The sequence below is a fragment of the Pristiophorus japonicus genome, chromosome 3 (genome assembly GCF_044704955.1).
Source record: "Pristiophorus japonicus isolate sPriJap1 chromosome 3, sPriJap1.hap1, whole genome shotgun sequence".
NCBI lineage: Eukaryota > Metazoa > Chordata > Chondrichthyes > Pristiophoridae > Pristiophorus > Pristiophorus japonicus.
This window is the reverse complement of record NC_091979.1, coordinates 304,356,142-304,378,458: the sequence shown is the minus strand read 5'-3', so window position 1 is coordinate 304,378,458 and position 22,317 is coordinate 304,356,142. Positions and strand designations below refer to the sequence as shown.

At 43.2% G+C, this 22,317-nt stretch overlaps 1 protein-coding gene across 3 annotated transcripts in view; it reads left to right on the top strand.

The window, feature by feature from the left end:
- The window catches only part of arid5b (AT-rich interaction domain 5B), a 155,670-nt gene that overhangs the window by 10,331 nt on the left and 123,022 nt on the right, over window positions 1-22,317 (top strand). The window contains exon 1 of one of the 3 annotated variants that reach the window (XM_070876854.1): window positions 15,022-15,040. The exons of the other annotated variants lie outside the window; for them this stretch is intronic. The gene's annotated coding sequence lies outside the window, so the exon portion shown is untranslated. Of the gene's footprint in view, window positions 1-15,021; window positions 15,041-22,317 lie in introns of those variants that run through there. 3 annotated transcript variants of the gene reach the window in all.

Here is a 22,317-nt window from a genome sequence, read left to right as displayed (position 1 = left end):
CCAGGTTTATAATTAATAAAGTTGTGTTTTTACATCTTGAAAAATGTCACTTTTCAGTTCTTTCAAGAAATGTAGTAATTGTGGAATCGAAGTATCTAATGCATATTGTGAATATGAGCATGATTAGTTGCACTGTAAAGTAAGTGATTTTGCAGAGTACCTATTTTGTCAGCAAAGTATTGAAGGTAGTTCTGTCTAGGGCTGCTGAAAACACATCCTCTAGTGTTATTCATTTGCAGGTTATGAAGAGACTAAAGGTTAACACACCAATCGTAAGCTGTTCCAATAACTAGCAGTACTGAAGAGGAATTTAAAGGTTTTGGCCGGTTGGTTTCTATCCATGCGCATCAGAAATCTACATTACTAACTATCATGTTGTCTGGAGCCAATTAACAGTTGGGCATCGAGAACGTGGATCGTTTTCCATACCTCGGGAGCCTCTTAGCAACAAGAGCAGACATTGACGACGAGATTCAACACCGCCTCCAGTGCGCCAGTTCAGCCTTTGGCCGCCTGAGGAAAAGAGTGTTTGAAGACCAGGCCCTTCAATCCACCGCCAAGCTCATGGTCTACAGGGCCGTATTAATACCCGTACAATAGACACCTCAAGTCGTTGGAGAAATACCACCAACGATGTCTCCGCAAATCCCCTGGGAGGACAGACGCACCAACATTAGCGTCCTCGACCAGGCCAACATCCTCAGCATTGAAACACTGACCACACACTTGATCATCTCTGCTGGGCAGGCTACATCGTTCAGACACTAGACTCCCAAAGCGAGCGCTCTACTCCGAACTCCTTCACGGCAAACGAGCCCAAGGTGGGCAGATGAAACGTTTCAAGGACACCCTCAAAGCCTCCTTGATAAAATGCAACATCCCACCGACACCTGGGAGTCCCTGGCCAAAGACCACTCTAAGTGGAGGAAGTGTATCCGGGAAGGCGCTGAGCACCTCGAGTCTCATCGCCGAGAGCATGCAGAAATTAAGCGCAGTCAGCAGAAAGAGCGTGAGGCAAACCTGTCCCACCCACCCTTAACCTCAACAACTATCTGTCCCACCTGTGACGGAGACTATAGTTTTCGTATTGGACTGTTTAGCCACCTAAGGACTCATTTTAAGAGTGGACCCAAGTCTTCCTCGATTCCGAGGGACTGCCTATGATGTAGAACCTAAAGCTGGTAGCCTGAATGGGCATGTCCAAGGCCTATATGTTGATCCCGAATAGTTAATAATGTTTGGATGTTTAAGAACAGCTTGCCCAATATATTTTTAAAACAATAGTTTCTCCCTGTCTCCTCTTCCTTCCTGCCTTCACACTGCGCCCTATAAATTTTGTGTATGACCATCTCGTTCTCAGCAATGGCTGTCGTGCAACATGCTTTGTCGGACATGATCAGTGTCCCTGATACTTTCTTCTTGCCCCTGCAACATCACGCCAAGGTGGAGACCTGTGCCGCTACAAGGTCCAGCCAAGAATGAGCAAAAGCCTATCCAAGGAATGCACCTGAACTCAAAATGCCAATTGAGAGTGCGATTATAAGCCCAGATTCCGGTTCTGCAAACTACTAATCTAATTCATCCAGGGTCCATCTCTTAAATTAAGCTGCTAATTTGATGAACTGCTGCACAAGCAAGCATATATTTGCTAAATGTACGAATTACTCTTTACGCATCAGCTAGTTTTAAGCATGCAACGATCAATTTATCGCACTAACTAGACCAATATTGACATATGTGACGTACTAAAACAATTCTAGATTTACATAGCAACGTGGAAACATAGAAAATAGGTGCAGGAGTAGGCCATTCGAGCCTGTACCACCATTCAATAAGATCATGACTGATCATCCATCTAAGTACCCTTTTCCTGCTTTCTCTCCATACCCCTTGATCCCTTTAGCCGTAAGGGCCATATCGAACTCCCTCTTGAATAAATCCAATGAACTGACATCAACAACTCTCTGCGGTAGGGAATTCCACAGGTTCACAATTCTCTGAATGAAGAAGTTTCTCCTCATCTCAGTCCTAAATGACTTACCCCTTATCCTTAAACTGTGACCCCTGGTTCTGGACTTCCCCAACATCGGGAACATTCCTCCTGCATCTAACCTGTCCAGTCCTGTCAGAATTTTATATGTTTCTATGAGATCCCCTCTCATCCTTCTAAACTTCAGTGAATAAAGGCCCAGTCGATCCAGTCTCTCCTTATATGTCAGTCCAGCCATCCCGGGAATCAGTCTGGTGAACCTTTGCTGCACTCCCTCAATAGCAAGAATGTCCTTCCTCAGATTAGGAGACCAAAACTGAACATTCCAGGTGAGGCCTCACCAAGGCCCTGTACAACTGCAATAAGACCTCCCTGCTCCTATACTCAAATCCTCTAGCTATGAAGGCCAACATACCATTTGCCGCCTTCACCGCCTACTGTACCTGCATGCCAACTTTCAATGACTGATGTACCATGACACCCAGGTCTCGTTGCACCTCCCCTTTTCCTAATCTGCCGCCATTCAGATAATCTGCCTTCGTGTTTTTGCCACCAAAGTGGATAACCTCACATTTATCCACATTATACTGCATCTGCCATACGTTTGCCCACTCACCTAACCTGTCCAAGTCACCCTGCAGCCTCTTAGCGTCCTCCTCACAGCTCACACCACCACCCAGTTTAGTGTCATCTGCAAACTTGGAGATATTACACTCAATTCCTTCATCCAAATCATTAATGTATACTGTAAATAGCTGGGGTCCCAGCACTGAGCCCTGCGGCACCCCACTAGTCACTGCCTGCCATTCTGAAAAGGACCCGTTTATCCCGACTCACTGCTTCCTGTCTGCCAACAAGTTCTCTATCCACGTCAGTACATTACCCCCAATACCATGTGCTTTAATTTTACACTAATCTCTTGTGTGGAACCTTTTTGAAAATCCAAATACACCACATCCACTGGTTCTCCCTGTTCCACTCTGATAGTTACATACTCAAAAAATTCCAGAAGATTTGTCAAGCATGATTTCCCTTTCATAAATCCATGCTGACTTGGACCAATACTGTCACTGCTTTCCAATTGTGCTGTTATTTCATCTTTAATAATTGATTCCAACATTTTCCCCACTACTGATGTCAGGCTAACCGGTCTATAATTACCCATTTTCTCTCTCCCTCCTTTTTTAAAAAAGTGGTGTTACATTAGCTACCCTCCAGTCCATAGGAACTGATCCAGAGTCGATAGACTGTTGGAAAATGATCACCAATGCATCCACTATTTCTAGGGCCACTTCCTTAAGTACTCTGGGATGCAGACTATCAGACCCTGGGGATTTATCAGTCTTCAATCCCATCAATTTCCCTAACACAATTTCCCGCCTAATAAGGATATCCTTCAGTTCCTCCTCCTCACTAGACCCTCGGTCCCCTAGTACTTCCGGAAGGTTATTTGTGTCTTCCTTCGTGAAGACAGAACCAAAGTATTTGTTCAACTGGCCTGGCATTTCTTTGTTCCCCATTATAAATTCACCTGAATCCGACTGCAAGGGGCCTACGTTCGTCTTCACTAATCTTTTTCTCTTCACATATCTATAGAAGCTTTTGCAGTCAGTTTTTATGTTCCCAGCAAGCTCCCTTTCATACTCTCTTTTCCCCCTCCTAATTAAACCCTTTATCCTCCTCTGCTGAATTATAAAATTCTCCCAGTCCTCAGGTTTGCTGCTTTTTCTGACCAATTTATATGCCTCTTCCTTGGATTTAACACTATCCTTAATTTCCCTTGTTAACCACGGTTGAGCCACCTTCCCCGTTTTATTTTTATTCCAGTCAGGGATGTACAATTGTTGAAGTTCATCCATGTGATCTTTAAATGTTTGCCATTGCCTATCCACTGCCAACCCTTTAAGTATCCTTTGCCAGTCTATTCTAGCCATCAAAGTTACCTTTCCTTAAGTTCAGGACCCTCGTCTCTGAATTAACTGTGTCACTCTCCATCTTAATAAAGAATTCTACCATATTATGATCACTCTTCCCCAAGAGGCCTCGCACAACAAGATTGCTAATTAGTCCTTTCTCATTACACGTCATCCAGTCTAGGATGGCCAGCCCTCTAGTTGGTTCCTCAACATATTGGTCCAGAAAACCATCCCTAATATACTCCAGGAAATCCTCCTCCACTGTATTGCTACCAGTTTGGTTAGCCCAATTTCTATGTAGATTAAAGTCGCCCATGATAACTGCTGTACCTTTATTGCACGCATCCCTAATTTCTTGTTTGATGCTGTCCCCAACCTCACTACTACTGTTTGGTGGTCTGTACACAACTCTCACTCACTAGCGTTTTTCTGCCCTTTAGTATTCCGCAGCTCCATCCATACAGATTCCACATCATCCAAGTTAATGTCCTTCCTTACTATTGTGTTAATTTCCTCCCTTACTATTGTGTTAATTTCCAATTCAACCAGCAACGCTACCCCACCTCCTTTTCCTTTCTGTCTATCCTTCCTGAATGTTGAATACGCCTGGATGTTGAGTTCCCAGCCTTGGTCACCCTGGAGCCATGTCTCCGTGATGCCAATTATATCATATTCATTAATTGCTGCCTGTGCAGTTAATTCGTCCACCTTATTACGAATACTCCTCACATTGAGACACAGAGCCTTTAGGCTTGTCTTTTTAACACCCTTTGCCCTTTTAGAATTTTGCTGCAGTGTGGCCCTTTTTGATTTTTGCTTTGGGTTTCTCTGCCCTCCACTTTTACTTTTCTTCTTTCTATCTGTAGTACATGACCAATTTTCAGTGCAGTTTATTGAACGCTGAATAAGTTTTTTGTTTTGAAAGTTTAGATGGCCAGCTGTTAGCATTAAGTGGATCAGATATCTAAAGCAACAGTTTTTAAGTTCAGTTTGTGGGTTGTTTCAGTAGTTAAAAGTGATATGATTGGTGTAATATATTAGAGCTAGTGTTAAACCATTGAAATCATGGGGTTATGTGTCTATACTGCAAGTCTGTAAAAGGTCTGTCTATATCTACCTATCTCCATTTTGAGATGTGTCTGTCACATTTTGCCAATGAACAAGTAAAGTAGCATTTTGTTTCAAAAAAGGAAGAGGGCCAGTTATTTCCTATTTGTTTTGTCTGACCTGGAGCCAATGGCCTTCCCTCAGAAGAAGCAAGTGTCATCCTGTCACTCGTGTTAGTATAAAGTCAAGGACAAGAGCCAATGTTCTCCAATATACAGAAAAACTGCACGCCAACAGAAAATATTTTCTACTTGACTTCAGGAGTTGCACTAATTATGGAAAGAAAGCAAATCCAATCTCTAAACCGAGGATCTGCTAAGAGCAACGAATCTCCAATTGACCAGAGGAAGACGGAGTATTTACATCTTTCAGCTTTAAAGGGACAGCGATGCTCATTAGCAGCAGAATAATACACGGTGCATGAAATAATACTCCTGCCCCTTATAAAATAGCGTATTCTCCCAGTGGCTGCTATTACTAGAAAACTTGCTTATAGCACTGCTAACAGTGAGTCAGAGGATGCACTACTTTATAAGGTCAGGAACATTATACCATGTAAAATGTAGGTGTGTTCCTTTAGGGCTACAAGGCCTCATTGCTGTCATGTAAACACTGGGTTCATACTGAGGTCAATTTTGAGATGACAAGTATCCTGTATCAGCTGTTTGTGTTCGTGGAAAGTTATTTTTCTCTTTAAAGTTGTGCATAACACATAGACGTGACAAAGTAGTACGATGCACAGGAAATGAGTGCTAGTTTTTATAGTGTAACTGGCAAATCTCCCGTGGCACTCCTTATGAGTGTGCTGTTTTGAGTGCAGGTATATTGTACAGTTTAAAACCGAATGGGGGTAATTTTAACCTTGCTGACGGACTAGGGTCATCCCCCCCCCCCCCCCCCACTGAAGGTGAAATTCCTGGGATAGACTGGGAACTTTCTCAGGAACACCTTGTTGATGCAGCAGGTCAGATAGAAGATAGGCCCACAATGCTCCCCCCTCCCCTCACCCCATCAGAGTTTAAAAAGTCATGGCAAATGGGAAAGAGTCCTGGAGTAAGGTGGAGATAGACAGATTTTTGAGCGATAAGAGAATAAAGGGTTATGGAGAGTTGGCAGGGAAGTGGAGCTGAGTCCATGATCAGATCAGCCATGATCTTATTAAATGGTGGAGCAGGCTCGAGGGGCCAAATGGCCGCCTCCTGCTGTAGTTCTTATGTAAGCAAGTTCCACCCTAAATTCCTGCCTCCCCAGCAGAAATCTTTGGGCCCATATATCAGGCTTTGTTACAAAACAATCGTAATAAAATGAAGAAAGCCAGTCATTAACTCGTTGACTGAAATTTCCAAGTAGTTTACTGACCTCTAATTGACATGAGCAAGTTATAACCAACTACAGTTACTGGTACTTGCACAAGGAGTAATTGAGCGCTGACCTTAAACACAGGCCCGATTAGCGGTTAGACATAATGACTATACTTCGGATCCCAGACTACCTATGAGCAACACCATGGGAGATCTGCTAGTATGCATATATGACATGAAAAAGTCACACTTGCACCCGATAGTCTCAAATGCCATATTGATACAACAGTCCTAATTGAGGAATTGAGAGCAAGTGCACAACACCTTGGTAAATCAGTGCACGTCTGCTGCAACACTGACTTTGTCCACACACTCTCTTAATTCTGTGCTTAAAATTCTAATATACCCATTACACAAGCAAACCTCTTGTCTGTTTCACTACTTTCTTCACTGATATCCACCGTCTACGTGCAGAGGTAGAATTTGTTCACATGTATGAGAGAGCTTAGAATTTTCTGGACAAGATACGATGGATTGCAGCCTAGCTATCTTCACTGAGAATTTGGAACTGGCCAGTGACCATCTCACTTGCTGTGTGTAATCCTCCCGTATATGCTTCACAATAATAGAACCTGTAACGAATGAAGGCCGAAAGTCACGATTCCCGTCCCGAACCACCTAATTGTCTAATGTTTGTCTATCCCTTCCCCATTTTAGACTTCCTTTCAGAAGTAAATTTTGTCCAGACTGTTAAATACAGCTTGTTTGCATGCTAATTTCCTCATGGGGTGGAGTTCCAGATCGGCTAACGCAGATTTGGTGGAGACCCCGGGTAGACTGGGTACCCGTCAAGGTCCGCCCCTTGACCCCCATCCCCACCAACCTGAGGAAATTCCCAGCGATTATTTCAACAACAGCTTGCATTTATATAGCACCTTAGGATATCCAGTTAGGATAAGGGCAGCAAATCCACTGGCTTTCAGATGAGCTCAAGTTTACAGAGGGTGGCAGGTGTATCAACTCAGATATACCAACTATTTCATAAACTACTAGTCAATCTTGCATGGCATTACTCACTGAATCAAGGGTAGTCTTCGGTTGACACGGGGTTAGAAAGAAATAAAGACTTGCATTTATATAGCGCCTTTCACAACCACCTGACATCGCAAAGCGCTTTAGAGCCAATGAAATATTTTTAGAATGTAGACAGTGTTGTAATGTGGGAAACACAGCAGCCAATTTTCACACAGCAAGATCCCACAAACATCCATCATCATCATCATAGGCAGCTCCTTGAAATCGAGGAAGACTTGCTTCCACTCAAAGTGAGTTCTCAGTCCAATGCGGGAATTACAGTCTCTAACAGGTGGGGCAGACAGTGGTTGAAGGAAAGGGTGGGTGGGACAGGTTTGCCGCACGCTCCTTCTGCTGCCTGTGCTTGGTTTCTGCATGCTCTCAGCGATGTGACTTGAGGTGCTCAGCGCCCTCCTAGATGCTCTTCCTCCACTTAGGCCAGGGATTCCCAGGTGCCGGTGGGGATGTTACACTTTATCAAGGAGGCTTTAAGGGTGTCCTTGAAGTGTTTCTTCTGCCCACTTGGGGCTCGCTTGCCGTGTCGAAGCTCCAGAGTAGAGCGTTTGCTTAGGGAGTCTCGTGTCGGGCATGCGGACAGTGTGATCCACCCAACGGAGCTGGTCGAGCGTGGTCAGTGCTTCGATGCTGGGGATGTTGGTCTGAGTGAGAACACTGACGTTGGTGCGTCTGTCCTCCCAGGGGATTTGCAGGATCTTGCGCAGACAGTGCTGGTGGTATTTCTCCAACGCTTTGAGGTGCCTACTGTATATGGTCCACGTCTCTGAGCCATACAGGAGGGCGGGTATCACTACAGCCCTGTAGACTATAAGCGGTGCCAGATTTGAGGTCCATGTCTTCAAACACTCTCTTCTTCAGGCGATCGAAGGCTGCACTGGCACACTGCAGGCGGTGTTGGACCTCGTCATCGATGTCTGGCCTTGCTGATAGTAGACTGCAGAGGTATGGAAAATGGTCCACGTTGTCCAAGGCCGAGCCATGGATTTTGATGACCTTGGGTGGCAGGTGGGGGGGCAGTGCTGTGTGGCGGACCTTTGTCTTACGGATGTTTAGCGTAAAGCCCATGCTTTTGTATGCCTTGGTGAAGGTGTTGACGATGGCTTTGAGTTCCCACAAACAGCAATGTGATAATGACCAAATAATCTGTTTTTGTTATGTTGATAGAGGGATAAATATTGGCCAGGACACTGGGGATACCGCCCCTGCTCCTCTTCGAAATAGTGCCATGAGATCATTTACATCCACCTGAGAGAGCAGACGGGGCCTCGGTTTAACGTCTCATCCGAAAGACCGCAACTCCGACAATGCAGCACTCCCTCAGCACTGCACCGGAGTATCAGCCTAGATTTTTGTGCTCAAGTTCCTGGAGTGGGACTTGAACCCACAACCTTCTGACTCAGGCGAGTGTGCTACCCACTGAGCCACAGCTGACAGAGGGCGGATTGGGGAGATAATTTATGCATTCGCTCCTTATTTGTACATTTTCCATTATAAATTAATTGTCGGGAGGGTGTAATTACAGCGTGACAAGTTTACATGGGCAATTTCCATCAGAGATGTAAACATAGATGAAAAAGTTGACGGGAAGTATGGGCAGATGCCATTTTTAACACATATATAAATATAAATATATATATTTTTTATGTGTGTGTGTGTTATATATATATATAAATAATATAAAATCAGCGATGACATTCACATTGCAATCAATGTAACATTTTTGAGAAATGTTAAAAAGCAAGTCAGAATTAAAATTTTAATTAAAATGTAATCAGGCACTTGAACTTTCCGTTACCTTCCTGATCACTACTACACGTGCTTTAAAGATAGTCACAGATTTGAAGGGGTTTTTGCTACCTTCTGATTTCTTGAATCGTGCAATACAATCAGTCAGCAAACTGTGTGTATTGTAATTGTTAATTATTTTTCAATGTTCTTGTCTGAATTCAAAGTTATGTCATTTGACAAAATCCATCAGGAATGCAATTGCAACTTGAAATACCTGTACCACCAGTTGTTTAATTCTTGCGCCTAATTATTAAGTCATCTTCGAGAAAATACTTGAAATTCTTACAAAAGCAAAAATATAAGACAGAAGCATTGTTTACAAGTTGACTGTATTGTTCCTAAAAGAGCAGTTTGAATTCTATTTTAGCACAGTCCTAAAATTTCTAACCATTTCTTTGCACAACGATTAGCTTCTATTTGTGAAAGCTGTGTTCTGTTTCCACAGTGCATTAGGATAATTGCCTTATCACATCTTAATATATATATATTTTATTCTGAATGTCTTTCCTTAGCATCTGAATAGAACCTGTGATGACAACTGTGATTGATAGCTTTCATGCCAGCTTTCCGACAGCAATAGTTCACGTAAATCTCTCGGTTGAAATGTGTCACAAGTGCATTGAAACTATTTCTAAATCATGTTTTTTGTTTGGCAAACTGTTACAGTAATTGCATTTGTAAGGAATCATGTGATAAATTATTGCATTAACTCAGTCAAACAATAGATACCCCATAATTTGTAAAATATGTTCCGGTCTTATCTGCTGTCTCGTTGCCGCAGGTCAAAATAGAGCTTATGAAAAGTTGCTTGCGTCGTTACTTTCACATGCTGTAAGCGAGAGGAGATACTGCAAAAATGAGCATTTTTATTCTCTGAAAAGCAACAAATCAGTACAGTAGTTTAAAAATAGGAACATAGCAAGGAACATTGGAACAGGAGTAGGCCATTCAATCCCTCGAGCCTGTTCCACCATTCTATTATATCATGACTGTATCTTAACTCCATTTACCCTCAATACCCTTGCCTAACAAAAAATTATCACTGTATTGAAATTTTCAATTGACCCCCCCCCCCCACCCCCAGCCTCAACAGGTTTTGGGGAGAGAGAATTCCAGATTTCCAGTAACCTTTGTGTGAAGAAGTGCTCCCTGACTTCATCCCTGAACATCCTAGCTCGAATTTTAAGGTGATGCCCCCTTGTTCTGGGATCCCCCACCAGAGGGAATAGTTTCTCTCACTCTACCCTATCAACTCCTTTAATCATCATAACACCTCGATTCGATCAGCCCTTAATCTATATGCCAAGTCTAGCTTTAAAAAATTGCAATGAAATGACTGCTGCCAAAATATGCTCACGAGACTAAAAATATTGGGAGGATATAGCCAATGTGGGTAGTTACTGAAAAACCAAAATAGTTTCCGACAATAAATATTTTCTCTGTAGGTGGGAGAGCGGGCGGTATACCCACAGTGCATGCTGAGGGGCCGGGGACCATTTTAACAATTGAGTCTCATTTCAATTCACACATCAACCTGCCAGCGCCATTCGGGGGTGCGGGGGGCGGGGAGGGGGAGGGGCGGTGCGCACCAGTTCCTACACTGAGCTGAGGCACAAAGAATTAAAGGTGAGGAGGGAAGGAACGGTCACGGTAAGGGGCGAGAGGCGGTAGGGCTGCCCAGCGCTTCCTCAAAATTGCAGAGGTGTCCAATTTACATACCTGAGGTAGTCCAAGACCTCCGTTCTTACGCATTCCCCACTCCCTTCGCCCCATCATTGGCAGCCGTGCCTTCAGCCATCTAGGCCCCAATCTCTGGAATTCCCTCCCTAAACCTCTCCATTTCATCCTTAAAAGACCTTGCTTCAAACCCACCTATTTGACCAAGCTTTGTCAGCCCTTTCATATCTCTGCCTTTGGCTCAGTGTCAATTTTTACCTGCTTGTGTCTCAGTGAAATGCCTTGGGGCGCTTTACTATGTTAAAGGTGCTATATAAATACAAGACGTTTACACCGAGTGATTTGACCCAACCTCAGAGCAGCACCTTGACCTCCAGTGTGATGCTTCCAAGTTGACCACAGAACACGTGGCCTATCTGCATGATGCTACTTTAGTGCTGAATTATGGACTGTCCTATGGTCTACATTTGAGACCACTGGGTTAAGGCTGCCTCCGATCCATTTCATTTTCCCTTACAGACAGCGAGAGCGAGGAGACCTTTACCTCGTCGCTCTTAAGTTGAATTGAAACCCATGTTTCTAAAGTGAAAGGAGTGTGCAAACCCACAGACTCTCTGAAAACATAAGAAAAATAAAGCTGTTGCAATATTCCCTTTGCTGTGACATCAACACAGAGAAATTTGCCCCCAAGGCTTTTAAAATACATTGCACAATGTCATTTGTATATCATAATATCTGTCAGAACGAATTTGAAAATCAGAATTACAATATGATACTCTCCTTTTAAGACGCAAACATATTCACACCACAAAATCTGTGGGTAATTGAGAATATTCTGCACGGATATTCTGAAACGAACAGCATGGTATCTTAATTGAATCACATTAAAGAGGGTTAGATTATGTTGTCATTTTTAGAACAGATTGAAAACTGCTGGGGAAAAAAGACTGAACTAATTATGTAGTATCTATACTTTTTACTTTGCAAGCTGAAACAGGAAACCACTAAATCTTCCAGTCTTCTGATTCGAAAGTAATTTGGAAATGAAACCTATTATATTTTTCTGTTTTGAAGTTGCCATCTCATTTTACAAGGAAATAATAAGTGATTGGGCCATGCATTTGTTTCTAGTTGAAACTAGCAGGGATGCAATCAATTTTATTTTGACTGGAAACTTAATTTTTCTCGTCCGGACTGGGTTATAGTCACCTCAGCTACATGGGTCCAAATTTTTGCCCTTTTTTGTTTCATCCCCAAATGATTGATGGCACTTGTAGCGGGTTTCCTATGCGCTTGCAGTAAGCTTTTTGTCCAGCAGAAAGGAATGAACAGTGATTAATCTGTTAACTCTGTTTGGCATGGTGCCCTTTTGACTTTGCTGTTTTGCGAGGGTACTCTACGACTTGTATGTTTTATTGGTAGTATGTACACGAGCCGCAGTTTAAAAAAAATAAATAAATAAATTGGCAAATTTTAAAACTTCATCTTTAGAGAGAGAAGAAAAAAGATCAGTGACGGGAAGCAGTGGAAAGTTGCAATTACATTTCGAGCAGTTTCCCTTCAACCCATGTGAGGGGAGCAGGCTTGTTTTAAATGTTCAGGTTGTTTTGTATGCAGTCTGTGTGCCCTGATTTTGTATTTGCTGACATACTGAAAATTTACATGTTCCTTTATCCATTATGAAACACTGAATCTGTTCATGTGTTAGTTTCCTCATGACTGCAACTTGGCGCAGTGCCAGCAATCTGAGGCTGTATGATGTAAATTGTGAGCTGGGCCATAAAAAATGCATTTGTAGTTGGAAAAGTGTAAACAGATTGGAAAATTAAGTAAAACAAGCGAGTGATTAATTGTCTTCAGATTTCCTTCTACAAATTGTTTTGTTTCTTCTGGTATCCCTAATGAACCCCACAGTACTTTTCAAAGTATTTGTTCTAATATTTTATTTCTTGTGCTGAATAATAGTTTCACTGATAGGCTGTGAAACAATATGTGCTTCTCCCAGGGTGACCTTTTAGGAAATGAATAGTTTTATTGTCTGTCCTGTTTCTGTGACTGAAACAACAGTGTGGTTTATTAATATGACTCATGGTACAAATGAAATAGGCATCAAAATTTTTTTATTTGTTTTTATCTTTTCTAATCAGTTGTTTTGCAGTCATGTCCCTGCTTTTCTGATAAGCTGCCTGCTGTGGTATTTCTTTTGAATATGCTGCTTACAATGGTTTATTTTTCTTTGAACGCTACACCGTGTAAATCAAGAGAGAAGAGTGGCAAACACAACGGTGTCGGACTGGGCTGTGTCTACTCCCGTCTGCGAGGTTGGAAGAATAACCCATTTTTTTTGTGTGAGTTTCCCACTTTCCTTATCTGCCTTCCCACGCTGCATCTGAAGACACAACACAGTGGCCAGATTCGGAGGAGTGGCCACGCGCAGCAGTCGGAGCCGAGTCTATCGACGGCGGGATTTATCGGGGGTATGTTTTTCAAATAAATGCCCTGCAGAGCATGGACGGCCAATCTTCAGTGCAAAGACTCTGTGCTGTTACGTGCGAGCTGAGATGTCAATTCTTTTTTTTTTTTAAACTCAATGAGACTGCGGAATGAAGATCTGCACTCGCAGTCTGCTGTTAAAAGGCTGTGTTGTATTCTCGCACGTGACCGCAGGACGATTTTTTTTAATGTTAGAAATGTGCAATTGGCCCCAATTGGCAGAAAGTCTCTCTTTGAATGAGGGTGCAACTTTCTCCTTGTATAAATCTTAGCAAGCGGCAGGCCAGCGCTGGAGAGGCAGTTAAGGTCAGGGATCGGTCAGTGCATTTCAGCCGGCCACCAGGGGGCACACAACAGTGACCCGGTTTGATGGGCGCCCCTCAGGGGAGACACCCGGGGTAGGCGGGGAGTTGAAATCAGTCTTTGGCGAAACGGGCAGCAGCAAATCGGTTTGCATTGACTTCAGTATCAATGGAAAAGAATATCGACCAGAGGATAAAAGGGCTGCTGATTCCCTACTGCCCGTTTCACATTGCCATTTAAGACAAATTCCTCCCCACAGTCTCAGCTTGTGCCCCCATGCATTGGCAAACCCAATGTGGGAGCCACCCGGCAGATAATGGGAGAGTTGGACATTTAGAAATCTTAGGGGCTAGAAATTGAACTTTTGGCAATAGCCGTATTTTTTCGGCATTTTTGCGCAAAAATACCGTTCCAAATACCGCTATTTTTTTAAAGGGATAAAATTGGCCAAAAAAAATGCGCCCGACAGTAAAAATCAGCATTGCACAAGGATTCGCGGTCCTCGCTAACTTTAGTCCGAGGCCGATTACCACTGAAAAGACAGGCCCTGGGAGGGGGGAAAACAAACAAACAAAAAAAAAATTGCGTTTTTTGCCGTTGCATGCCGGTGGTCCGCTTTTCAGCGGTATTTCAAAACCGCCGGCGCACAACTTTGGCCAATTTAGGTAGAGCACCTTTTAATGTCAAAAAAGGTGAAATATCGCTGAAAAAACGGCCGCAAGGCTGGGCAGTTTCTAGCCCTTAATGTTACTAATTAAAATGTCATAGCCATTGTGAAGTTTTCTTTTAGCAACTGATCGTACTTAATCACTGTGGTTTCCCAATGTTGCTTTTACTGTATAAAGGTTGGCCCCCCCCCCCCCCAGTAGCTGATAATGGCGGGGCCAGCAGCTGATTGAATACAAGTGTAGCCACTCAAGGTGGTGTGCGGGTGCTCATACAACAAAGTATTCTCCTGGTTTGCCGGCAGCAGCGCCCAGGAGACTAATTGCTCATTTCGGGAGACTCCTGGGCAATACGGGAGGTTTGGCAACCCGACCTCCAGTGTTTCAAAAACAGAAGGCGACGATAGCGTCGCAACGTGGTGGAGGGAAACAGCTTTAATCAAACAGCAAGTTGATTTTAACATAGAAGCCTTGAAATGTTGGTGCTACATATCACATATCCCTGCCAAACACAATTTTCCTGCACTGGCGTGCAAAGGCAAGGCTAACCCCAGGAATAACCAGCTTAAAGGCTTCAGGCCTGCAACTGGGTTCTGACCAGTTAAATGAAGTGACTCTGATCAGCAATCATGTAAAAAATCTGGTTACTCCGGGCAATATTAGTTTGGCTACGTTATGAGATGTGAGCCCTTGGAAAATATAGTGAAGGTGAGCAGCAACTGTAATTGTTGAGAAATGTCTGCCAAATATGTAAATAGCGTGTGATGGCATGCCGTGGCAGAGAATTATAAAAGATTTTTCCTTCTGCCTTTTAACTGGCACAGCATGTCTCGAAGTTCCTACATAGACTGAGGGGCAGTATTGGTGCACCGGAACTCACTGCAGCTCGAATGTTGTCGCCTTCCCTGCTGCCACACACTGCTTTTCTGCCCAAGTTTCATTTCATTTCCTGCATCCACGACCATCCGGTTCCCATAATCTTCAAGTTAACGGAGAAGTTATCAACGAGCGCCATTGTCTGTCGCATGAGTTGCACAGTTTTGATGCAGTGTAAAGCTGTTCAGAACCATCATCCCAGGATCTCTGTTCATGTTTTCCTTTCACATAAATAAATAAATAAATAGAAGAGAATTTGAAAGGGCTGGAGGTTATTACATATCTACTTGATATTTTTCACAGGTTTGGTGTCTCAGACTGCAACCTGTGAGTGAGCCCTTGCGCCCTATGATCCGAGGTGTGCCTTTTTCCCACCCAAAATGTAGGCAATTTGTAGCATGCCCCAGGGATTGAGCAGATAAACCCCCTTCCTTGTATTTCAGTTTACTGCTTATATCAAAGTGGTTGAATAACCACTCTGTTTAACCATGACTTAGACTATAAATGAGCAAACAGACTTATTAAACAGTAAATGGATAATTGAACAGTAGAAATAACACACTATAGATTTACAGTAGTTACAGGTTTCTATCTTGGAAGATAGAACGTAGCAGTTATATCTGCTGTGCTAAACATCAATGAGAACTGAATGTGGCACAAGGTCCTTGAATATAATCTTATTTAGTGGACAGAGGAAGGCCATGAGTGCGTTCAGCATTTGTCTTCTAATATCACCAGTAGTAACTATTAGGTTGATGCACTGTGGCCGTGCCGTCTCACTGTGTTTACCCTGTTCCATCACTATCTGATGCTTTGCACCATGATTAAAGGTACACGGCGCCCTTTGATTTGTTCCACTGATGGTTTGCTTGCGCAGAGCAAGGGTCTCCAATGGCAGTTGGTCATTATCCCGCCATTCGCACCCGATCTTGACTAACGTTTTTCTAACACCTGGCATTATCATTTGAATTCAGCCCATCATCCCTTCTGTCTCTCTAATCTCTCCTACCTTCCACCCTATCACAGACCTTCCCTTTTGTTCTTTCTTCCCCTCCCCCTTTCAGTGCTTGTTAAGAATCTGTTCTTTCCGAACACTTTCCAGTTCTGACGAAGGGTCACGGACCCGAAGCGTTAACTCTGCTCCCTCTTCACACAAGCTGCCTGACCCACTGAGATTTCCAGCATTTTCTGTTTTTATTCCAGATTCCAGCATCCACAGTATTTTGCTTTTGTAAAAGGGTCACCTTCAGTCTGAGATAGGTGTGCAGAACCATCTAGCAGCTTGGCCAAGGGCTTGTGAGATGCGTCCATTCAAGGAATCAGGCCATTGAAAGACCACCGAGAACTTGAGGCCCCTGAAGTGGTGTCCAATGCTCAGTTGGTTAATATTCTTGTATGCTATAGTTGCTTTTGCTGACATTATTATGAGCAGTGCCAGAATCCCCAACACCTGCATCTGCAGGCACGACACGTGACTATTTAATAATCTAGAGTGGTATCTGTGACGGACAGTGGCGGTAGCAAAAAATAAAGATTTAGATGTTATTAAATTTATAGTTCACAGGGATTCTTAATTAACTTAATGTTAAAAGTACATTTTGCAACTACATAATTTATTTTAAAGTTGTATTTATTTAGACATGTATATAAAGTAGAAAGAAATGCTTTAAAATAACAACTTGCATATATGCATGTCTTGCTCACTCGGATATTAATATGAGACAATAATATGAGTGCAATTTGTAAAGATATAGGTGGGGACATGCTATCGGAAATTAAAATCTTAATTATACCGTACATTTTGGAACAGGACACCTTTAAAGCCTCAGGACTTTCTATATTTTTAAAAGTTATTATGATCTCCCAATCTCTTGTTGTGACTCTTCCACTTGCTTTGACTTTTTCCAAAATGTAACAGGCTCTTCAGTAGTGCTGCTCACTTATGCAGATTGTAATTAGGCCTTGGGTTGTTTTTGTACAGCTTCTAGAGCGAAAAAAACTGGAGCGAATTAGCCAGCTGATTTATATTGCCTTCAAATATTTTTGTAAGTTTTGTGGCAACAGTTGTTTTGAAAACAGAACAATTTTGTGGCCCATGTTACTCCATCTGTCAGTTGTAAGTAATTAAAAAATATTTTGATGGATTATCATTAATAAGTGATTTCCATCCATAAGACTTTTTGTAAGTATGCATGTTGGACTAATCCTTACAACTGAAAACACTGAATTGGCACATAATAACCTAGAAATGATTTAGTAGGCTTTCGCCAAATTTACTAAGTTTATTTTATAGCGATATGCTAGAAGCCATCCATCAAACTGACTTGTGGATCTGTTGCTTATTCTATCAGTGTCCATTGACTTGTCACCTTGGTAGCTGCTAAGTGAGACTGGTTTGGAACATGATCTTGCTGAGCATGGGGGATGTGTCTTGACTGTCCTTCTGAGGTTATTGAAGTGTCATCTCGATTATTCAAGTTCCTTCGCCTCACCAGACCCGCTCGGAAGTGTTACTTCAGTAAAATCCAGGAGTGCCGAGATGGACCTGCCTGGACTGCGACCTCCACTGCGGACTCTAACCGCTTTCCCAGGATCGGGATGGTGGTTCCCTCATAGGTGGACACTGAATAAAGAGGCTGTAAATTTCAGCTGAAGCTTGCCAAGCCTGATTGGGTGGAGGGTGGCAGGAGGACTGCTGGTCTGCCCTCTCCACCCCCTTCCAGATACTCTTTTCCCTCTCCCCCCCCCCCAGCTCTTTGAAAGGGGTCCTTTAATTATGTTAAACAGCTTCTGCGGTTTGGTGAGCTCCACAACCCATGGTTGGCAGTGAGGTAGGTTCTGGACCTTCCAGTAGACTCCTGCCAAAGCTACAGTGGCAGTATGCCAAGGGAGTTTAACTGAACTTGATGAATTACCCTATTTTATCATACTTTATCTTCATTATGAAATTAGATGTGCTGGGGTCTTATCAATTTGCATTGTTTCGTAATATGAAAACAAATTTTATTTCCCAAGAAACTTGATTTTAACTGACTCCCATACTTCTGTATCTCAACCATTAGCCATAAATCCGTCTGCGCAAAACAGTTTTTAAAAATATATTTGTTCTCTGGATGTGGGTGTCGTTGGCAAGGTAATATTTATTGCCGAACTCTAGTTCCCCTGAGAATCTGGTGATGGGCCTTCTCCTTGAACCACTGCAGTCCATGTGGTGAAATTATAGGTTGAATCTCTCTTATCCGGCACCCTCAGGACCTGCCGGACGAGGCGAGGTCACGTTAAATTGGATGGTACAGGATGAGCAAGGGGATATTGGGGCTGGCTGGCTTGGGGCTGGGAGTCGGCAAAGAGATCGGGAGGGGGGTGGGGGTGCGGACAGTGGATCGCGGGGTCAAGCCAGCGATTGCGGGAGTCAGCAGCGAAGAAGGACTTCAATTTGTTCGTGTCGGAGTTCTGCGCATGCGCCACCCGGTGGCCGGGAATGGTGCCGGACGAGAGGTGGTTCTGGATAAGGGAGTCCCGGATAAGGGAGGTTCAACTTGTACTCCTATGATGATGATAGGGAGGGAATCTTGGGATATATTAACCCAGCGACGATGAAGGAACGGTGGTATATGACCAAATCAGATTGGTTTGTGATTTCGAGGCGGCGGTGTTTCCGCAAATTCAAATGAAGACGTTTTCACTTCCATTTTGTCTTCTCATTGCATTTAGATTACGTTGTGAACTAGCTCCCAATATGCTGGTATTAAGACATTTTTCTTTGAGCAGGGGGGCATTTTAACACTTAATAAACTGATTGTTTATTGGACTAAAAAAAATACATTTTATTCAAAGTCCAGTTATATTTAACATCCCTAAAAGACCAACAGAGAATGTAAACAGCCACTCTGTTTTTCACATGCTTATGAGAAAAGATCTCCAGCATCTGTAGTATTTTGCTTTTGAATCTAGATCTGCTAGATTGCTTTTAAATATTTACTAATAGAAATGGGAGATTTAATAGAGGGGTTTTGATAGAGTAAATAGGGAGAGACACTTTCAATTGGCAGGAGAGTCGGTAACCAGGGGACCCAGATTTGAGATAATTGGCAAAAGAACCAGAGGGCAGATAAGGAAAAATGTTTGAACGCAGCAAGTTATGATCTGGAATGTGTTGCATGGAAAGGTGATGGAAGCAGGTTCAATTGTAACTTTCAAAAAGCACTTGGAAACATTTGAAGGGCTGGAGTACTGCGTGCAGTTTTGGTCACCACTTTACAGGAAAGATGTAAGGGTCCAGAGGAGATTTACGAGGATGTTGCCGGGACTGGAGAATCTTAGCTATGAGGATAGATTGGATAGGCTGGATTTGTTTTCCTTGGAACAGGAGAGGCTGAGGGGAGACCTCATTGAGGTGTATAAAGTTATGAGGGGCCTCGATATAGTGGATAGAAAGGGTCTACTTCCCTTGGCAGACAGGTCAACAACCAGGGGCATAAATTTAAAGTAATTGGTTTAGAAGGGATTTGAAGGGAAATTTCTTCATGCAGAGGGTTGTGGGGGTCTGGAACTCACTGCCTGAAAGGGTGGTAGAGGCAGAAACCCTCACCACATTTAAAAAGTACTTGGATGGGCACACTTGAAGTGCCAAACTTGCAGGGTTATGGACTTAGAGCTGGAAAGTGGGATTAGGCTGGATAGCCTTTTGTTGGCCGGCATGGACATGATGGGCAAAATGGCCGCCTTCAGTGCTGTAAACTTCTATGATTCTATAATGATTCTAATGGGGAAAGAACAGGGAGTGGGACTAATTGGGTAGCTCTACCAAAGAGCTGGCACAGGCACAATGGCCTGAATGGCTGCTTCTGTGCTGTATCATTTTATATGTAACTTACTATATAATTAATTCAGCAGTTAACATTTACAGTAGTACATGTCAGTTTACTGCCCATTGATTTATTCCACACATGTCGGCTAATATTTTTGTTTGACTTGACACTAACACAGTGGAAAATGAGTTGCATTTCTAACTGTTAGCTAAATAGGTAAATTTCTACTGCACTTCCAAGTATAAATGAACATATAAATTTCAGGTGAACATGCTGATCCATGACTCAGGAGTGACGAGGAGCTGGATCAATGTTTCTGATGCAAATTTGGACCTCTGGTCCCATATTGAGGAAATGGCAACTAGGGAATTGCTGAAATAAATTGCAATATCAAACATCGTGGTGGGGGTTGGGCAGGGCGGGGAGTGAATGAACGCCTAGGGTAATCTTACGATGGTTGCAAATGATCTAAGGAGAATGTGTTATGTCTTGAAAAAAGAATCTGACCAGATACTGTACGCTCAAAGTAATGTGTGACCGTAGTCCTTAATTACAGGTCTCCAGAGTGCCTCTCCAGCCTGTGAGGCCTCTTTATGTACAGGTGCTCCCAAGGGATTGTGGGATCCCTTGGGACTCCAGGGGATGAGCCCTCTGGTGGTTAAACAAGGTATTTACAGGTTTACATATGTAACAAAATGGACATTTAAAGGGGATAGGAGTGGGAGAGCTTAGTGTGAAGATAAGCGGATCCCAGCCGAGCAAAGGACCAAATAACTTCGCTGCCTGCAGAATGATGGGGATGCAAGGGGGCTGCAAGCAGTAGGGTTCCCTCATGAAGAACGCAGCATAATGGTAGGTGCTACACCACGATATTGCAAGACCGAGGCCTGTATTTTAGTTGAGCTCAGTAGCTCCCAGTCTTCTGTAGGAATGGAAAGGACAAAAATGAATAGGCAACTAGGGATAAATGTGGCCAACATCCCAAGAACAAAATAACAGAGTTTTGAACAGATGGGGATGAGAAGGGGGACATGGTTCAATCTTTTCACTGAGCTATTGAATTCTATATCTGATAGACATGTTCTACTTATGGCCACACCAGACCAATAGATGTTACGGGGAACAATGGGCGTGATTATAAAAAAAAAATCTCTTCGACAGGTTCTCGTGAAGCGACAGCACATGAGCAAATCCTGGCTGGTTATTGTCACCCGTAGCTTGAGATGAGGTTATTGTCACTGGGATTGCTCCGTCACATCCTTTATTGCACTTATTAACCTCGAAACTAGTGTTTGCCGCATTAGGATATTCTTCCATCTGCTGATTCAAAACGGGGCGGAATAGACGGTCTAGCATTGAAACAGCGCGAAGGGGAATTTTAAGCGAGCACATTGCTTGTCCGCTCGTACTACGAGCAATTGTTTCTAGAGCTATTGAGGAGCTGCTCGTGAGGTCAGGAGGATTTTGTTTTGGCAGAGGGTGTTGTCAGTGAACATGCAGAATCTGCTGCAGTTCAAACATTCATGGAGTGGCCATCTGCCAAAAACAAATTCTATTTATTTTAATCAACTTTTTAAAAAAAAAAAAAAGTTTTATGAGCACACAGGGTTGATGATGGAATCGTGCTATTGTGCCTGCCGGAGTTAACCCTTGAATAAGTCGTAAAGTACACAAGGTATTTACTGCTGATGGGAATGCAATTTTGAGTGAACAGGTAAGTGGTGACACTCCTAATTTGTTCCTGATTTCTGTGGAAGCGAATCACCCGTTTAACGCTTCTGGTTTTAATTGAATTTGCGTTTTTGTGCGGATAGATACAGTGCAGGTGAAATTGCTCTCTGTCTTTAGCGCACAATGGGTGTGGAGAGCTACCGATCCACTATCGCCCTGTTATCGGGTGTGTGTAAAGCGCTGCTGTCTAAAGACCAATTTCAGCCTCTTGCTGATTTTGGAATTTTTGCCGTAGAAGTGCGCAGGCAGATAAATCATGCAGGTGAGCGTAAATCTTTTGATTGCCGTCGTTTTAATGGCCAATCCATTTAATTTTATTACTTGCTGCCAGTCTTAAATTGACTGCAATTGGATAATTGAGGCTGATGGGTACTTTAGAGGACATAATCACCCCATTTGGGGGCGACAACAATTGGGAGGTGCGAGACTTGGCGCCTGACACAGAAGTTTCACCCCTCTCCAAAGATTCGGGTTACCACTCCCGGAAGGAAGTGGAGCTAAATCAGGTGCACCACGTCCTTCTTGGGGCGCTAAAAGAGCGGATGCCTCAACAGCGCTGCACACTGG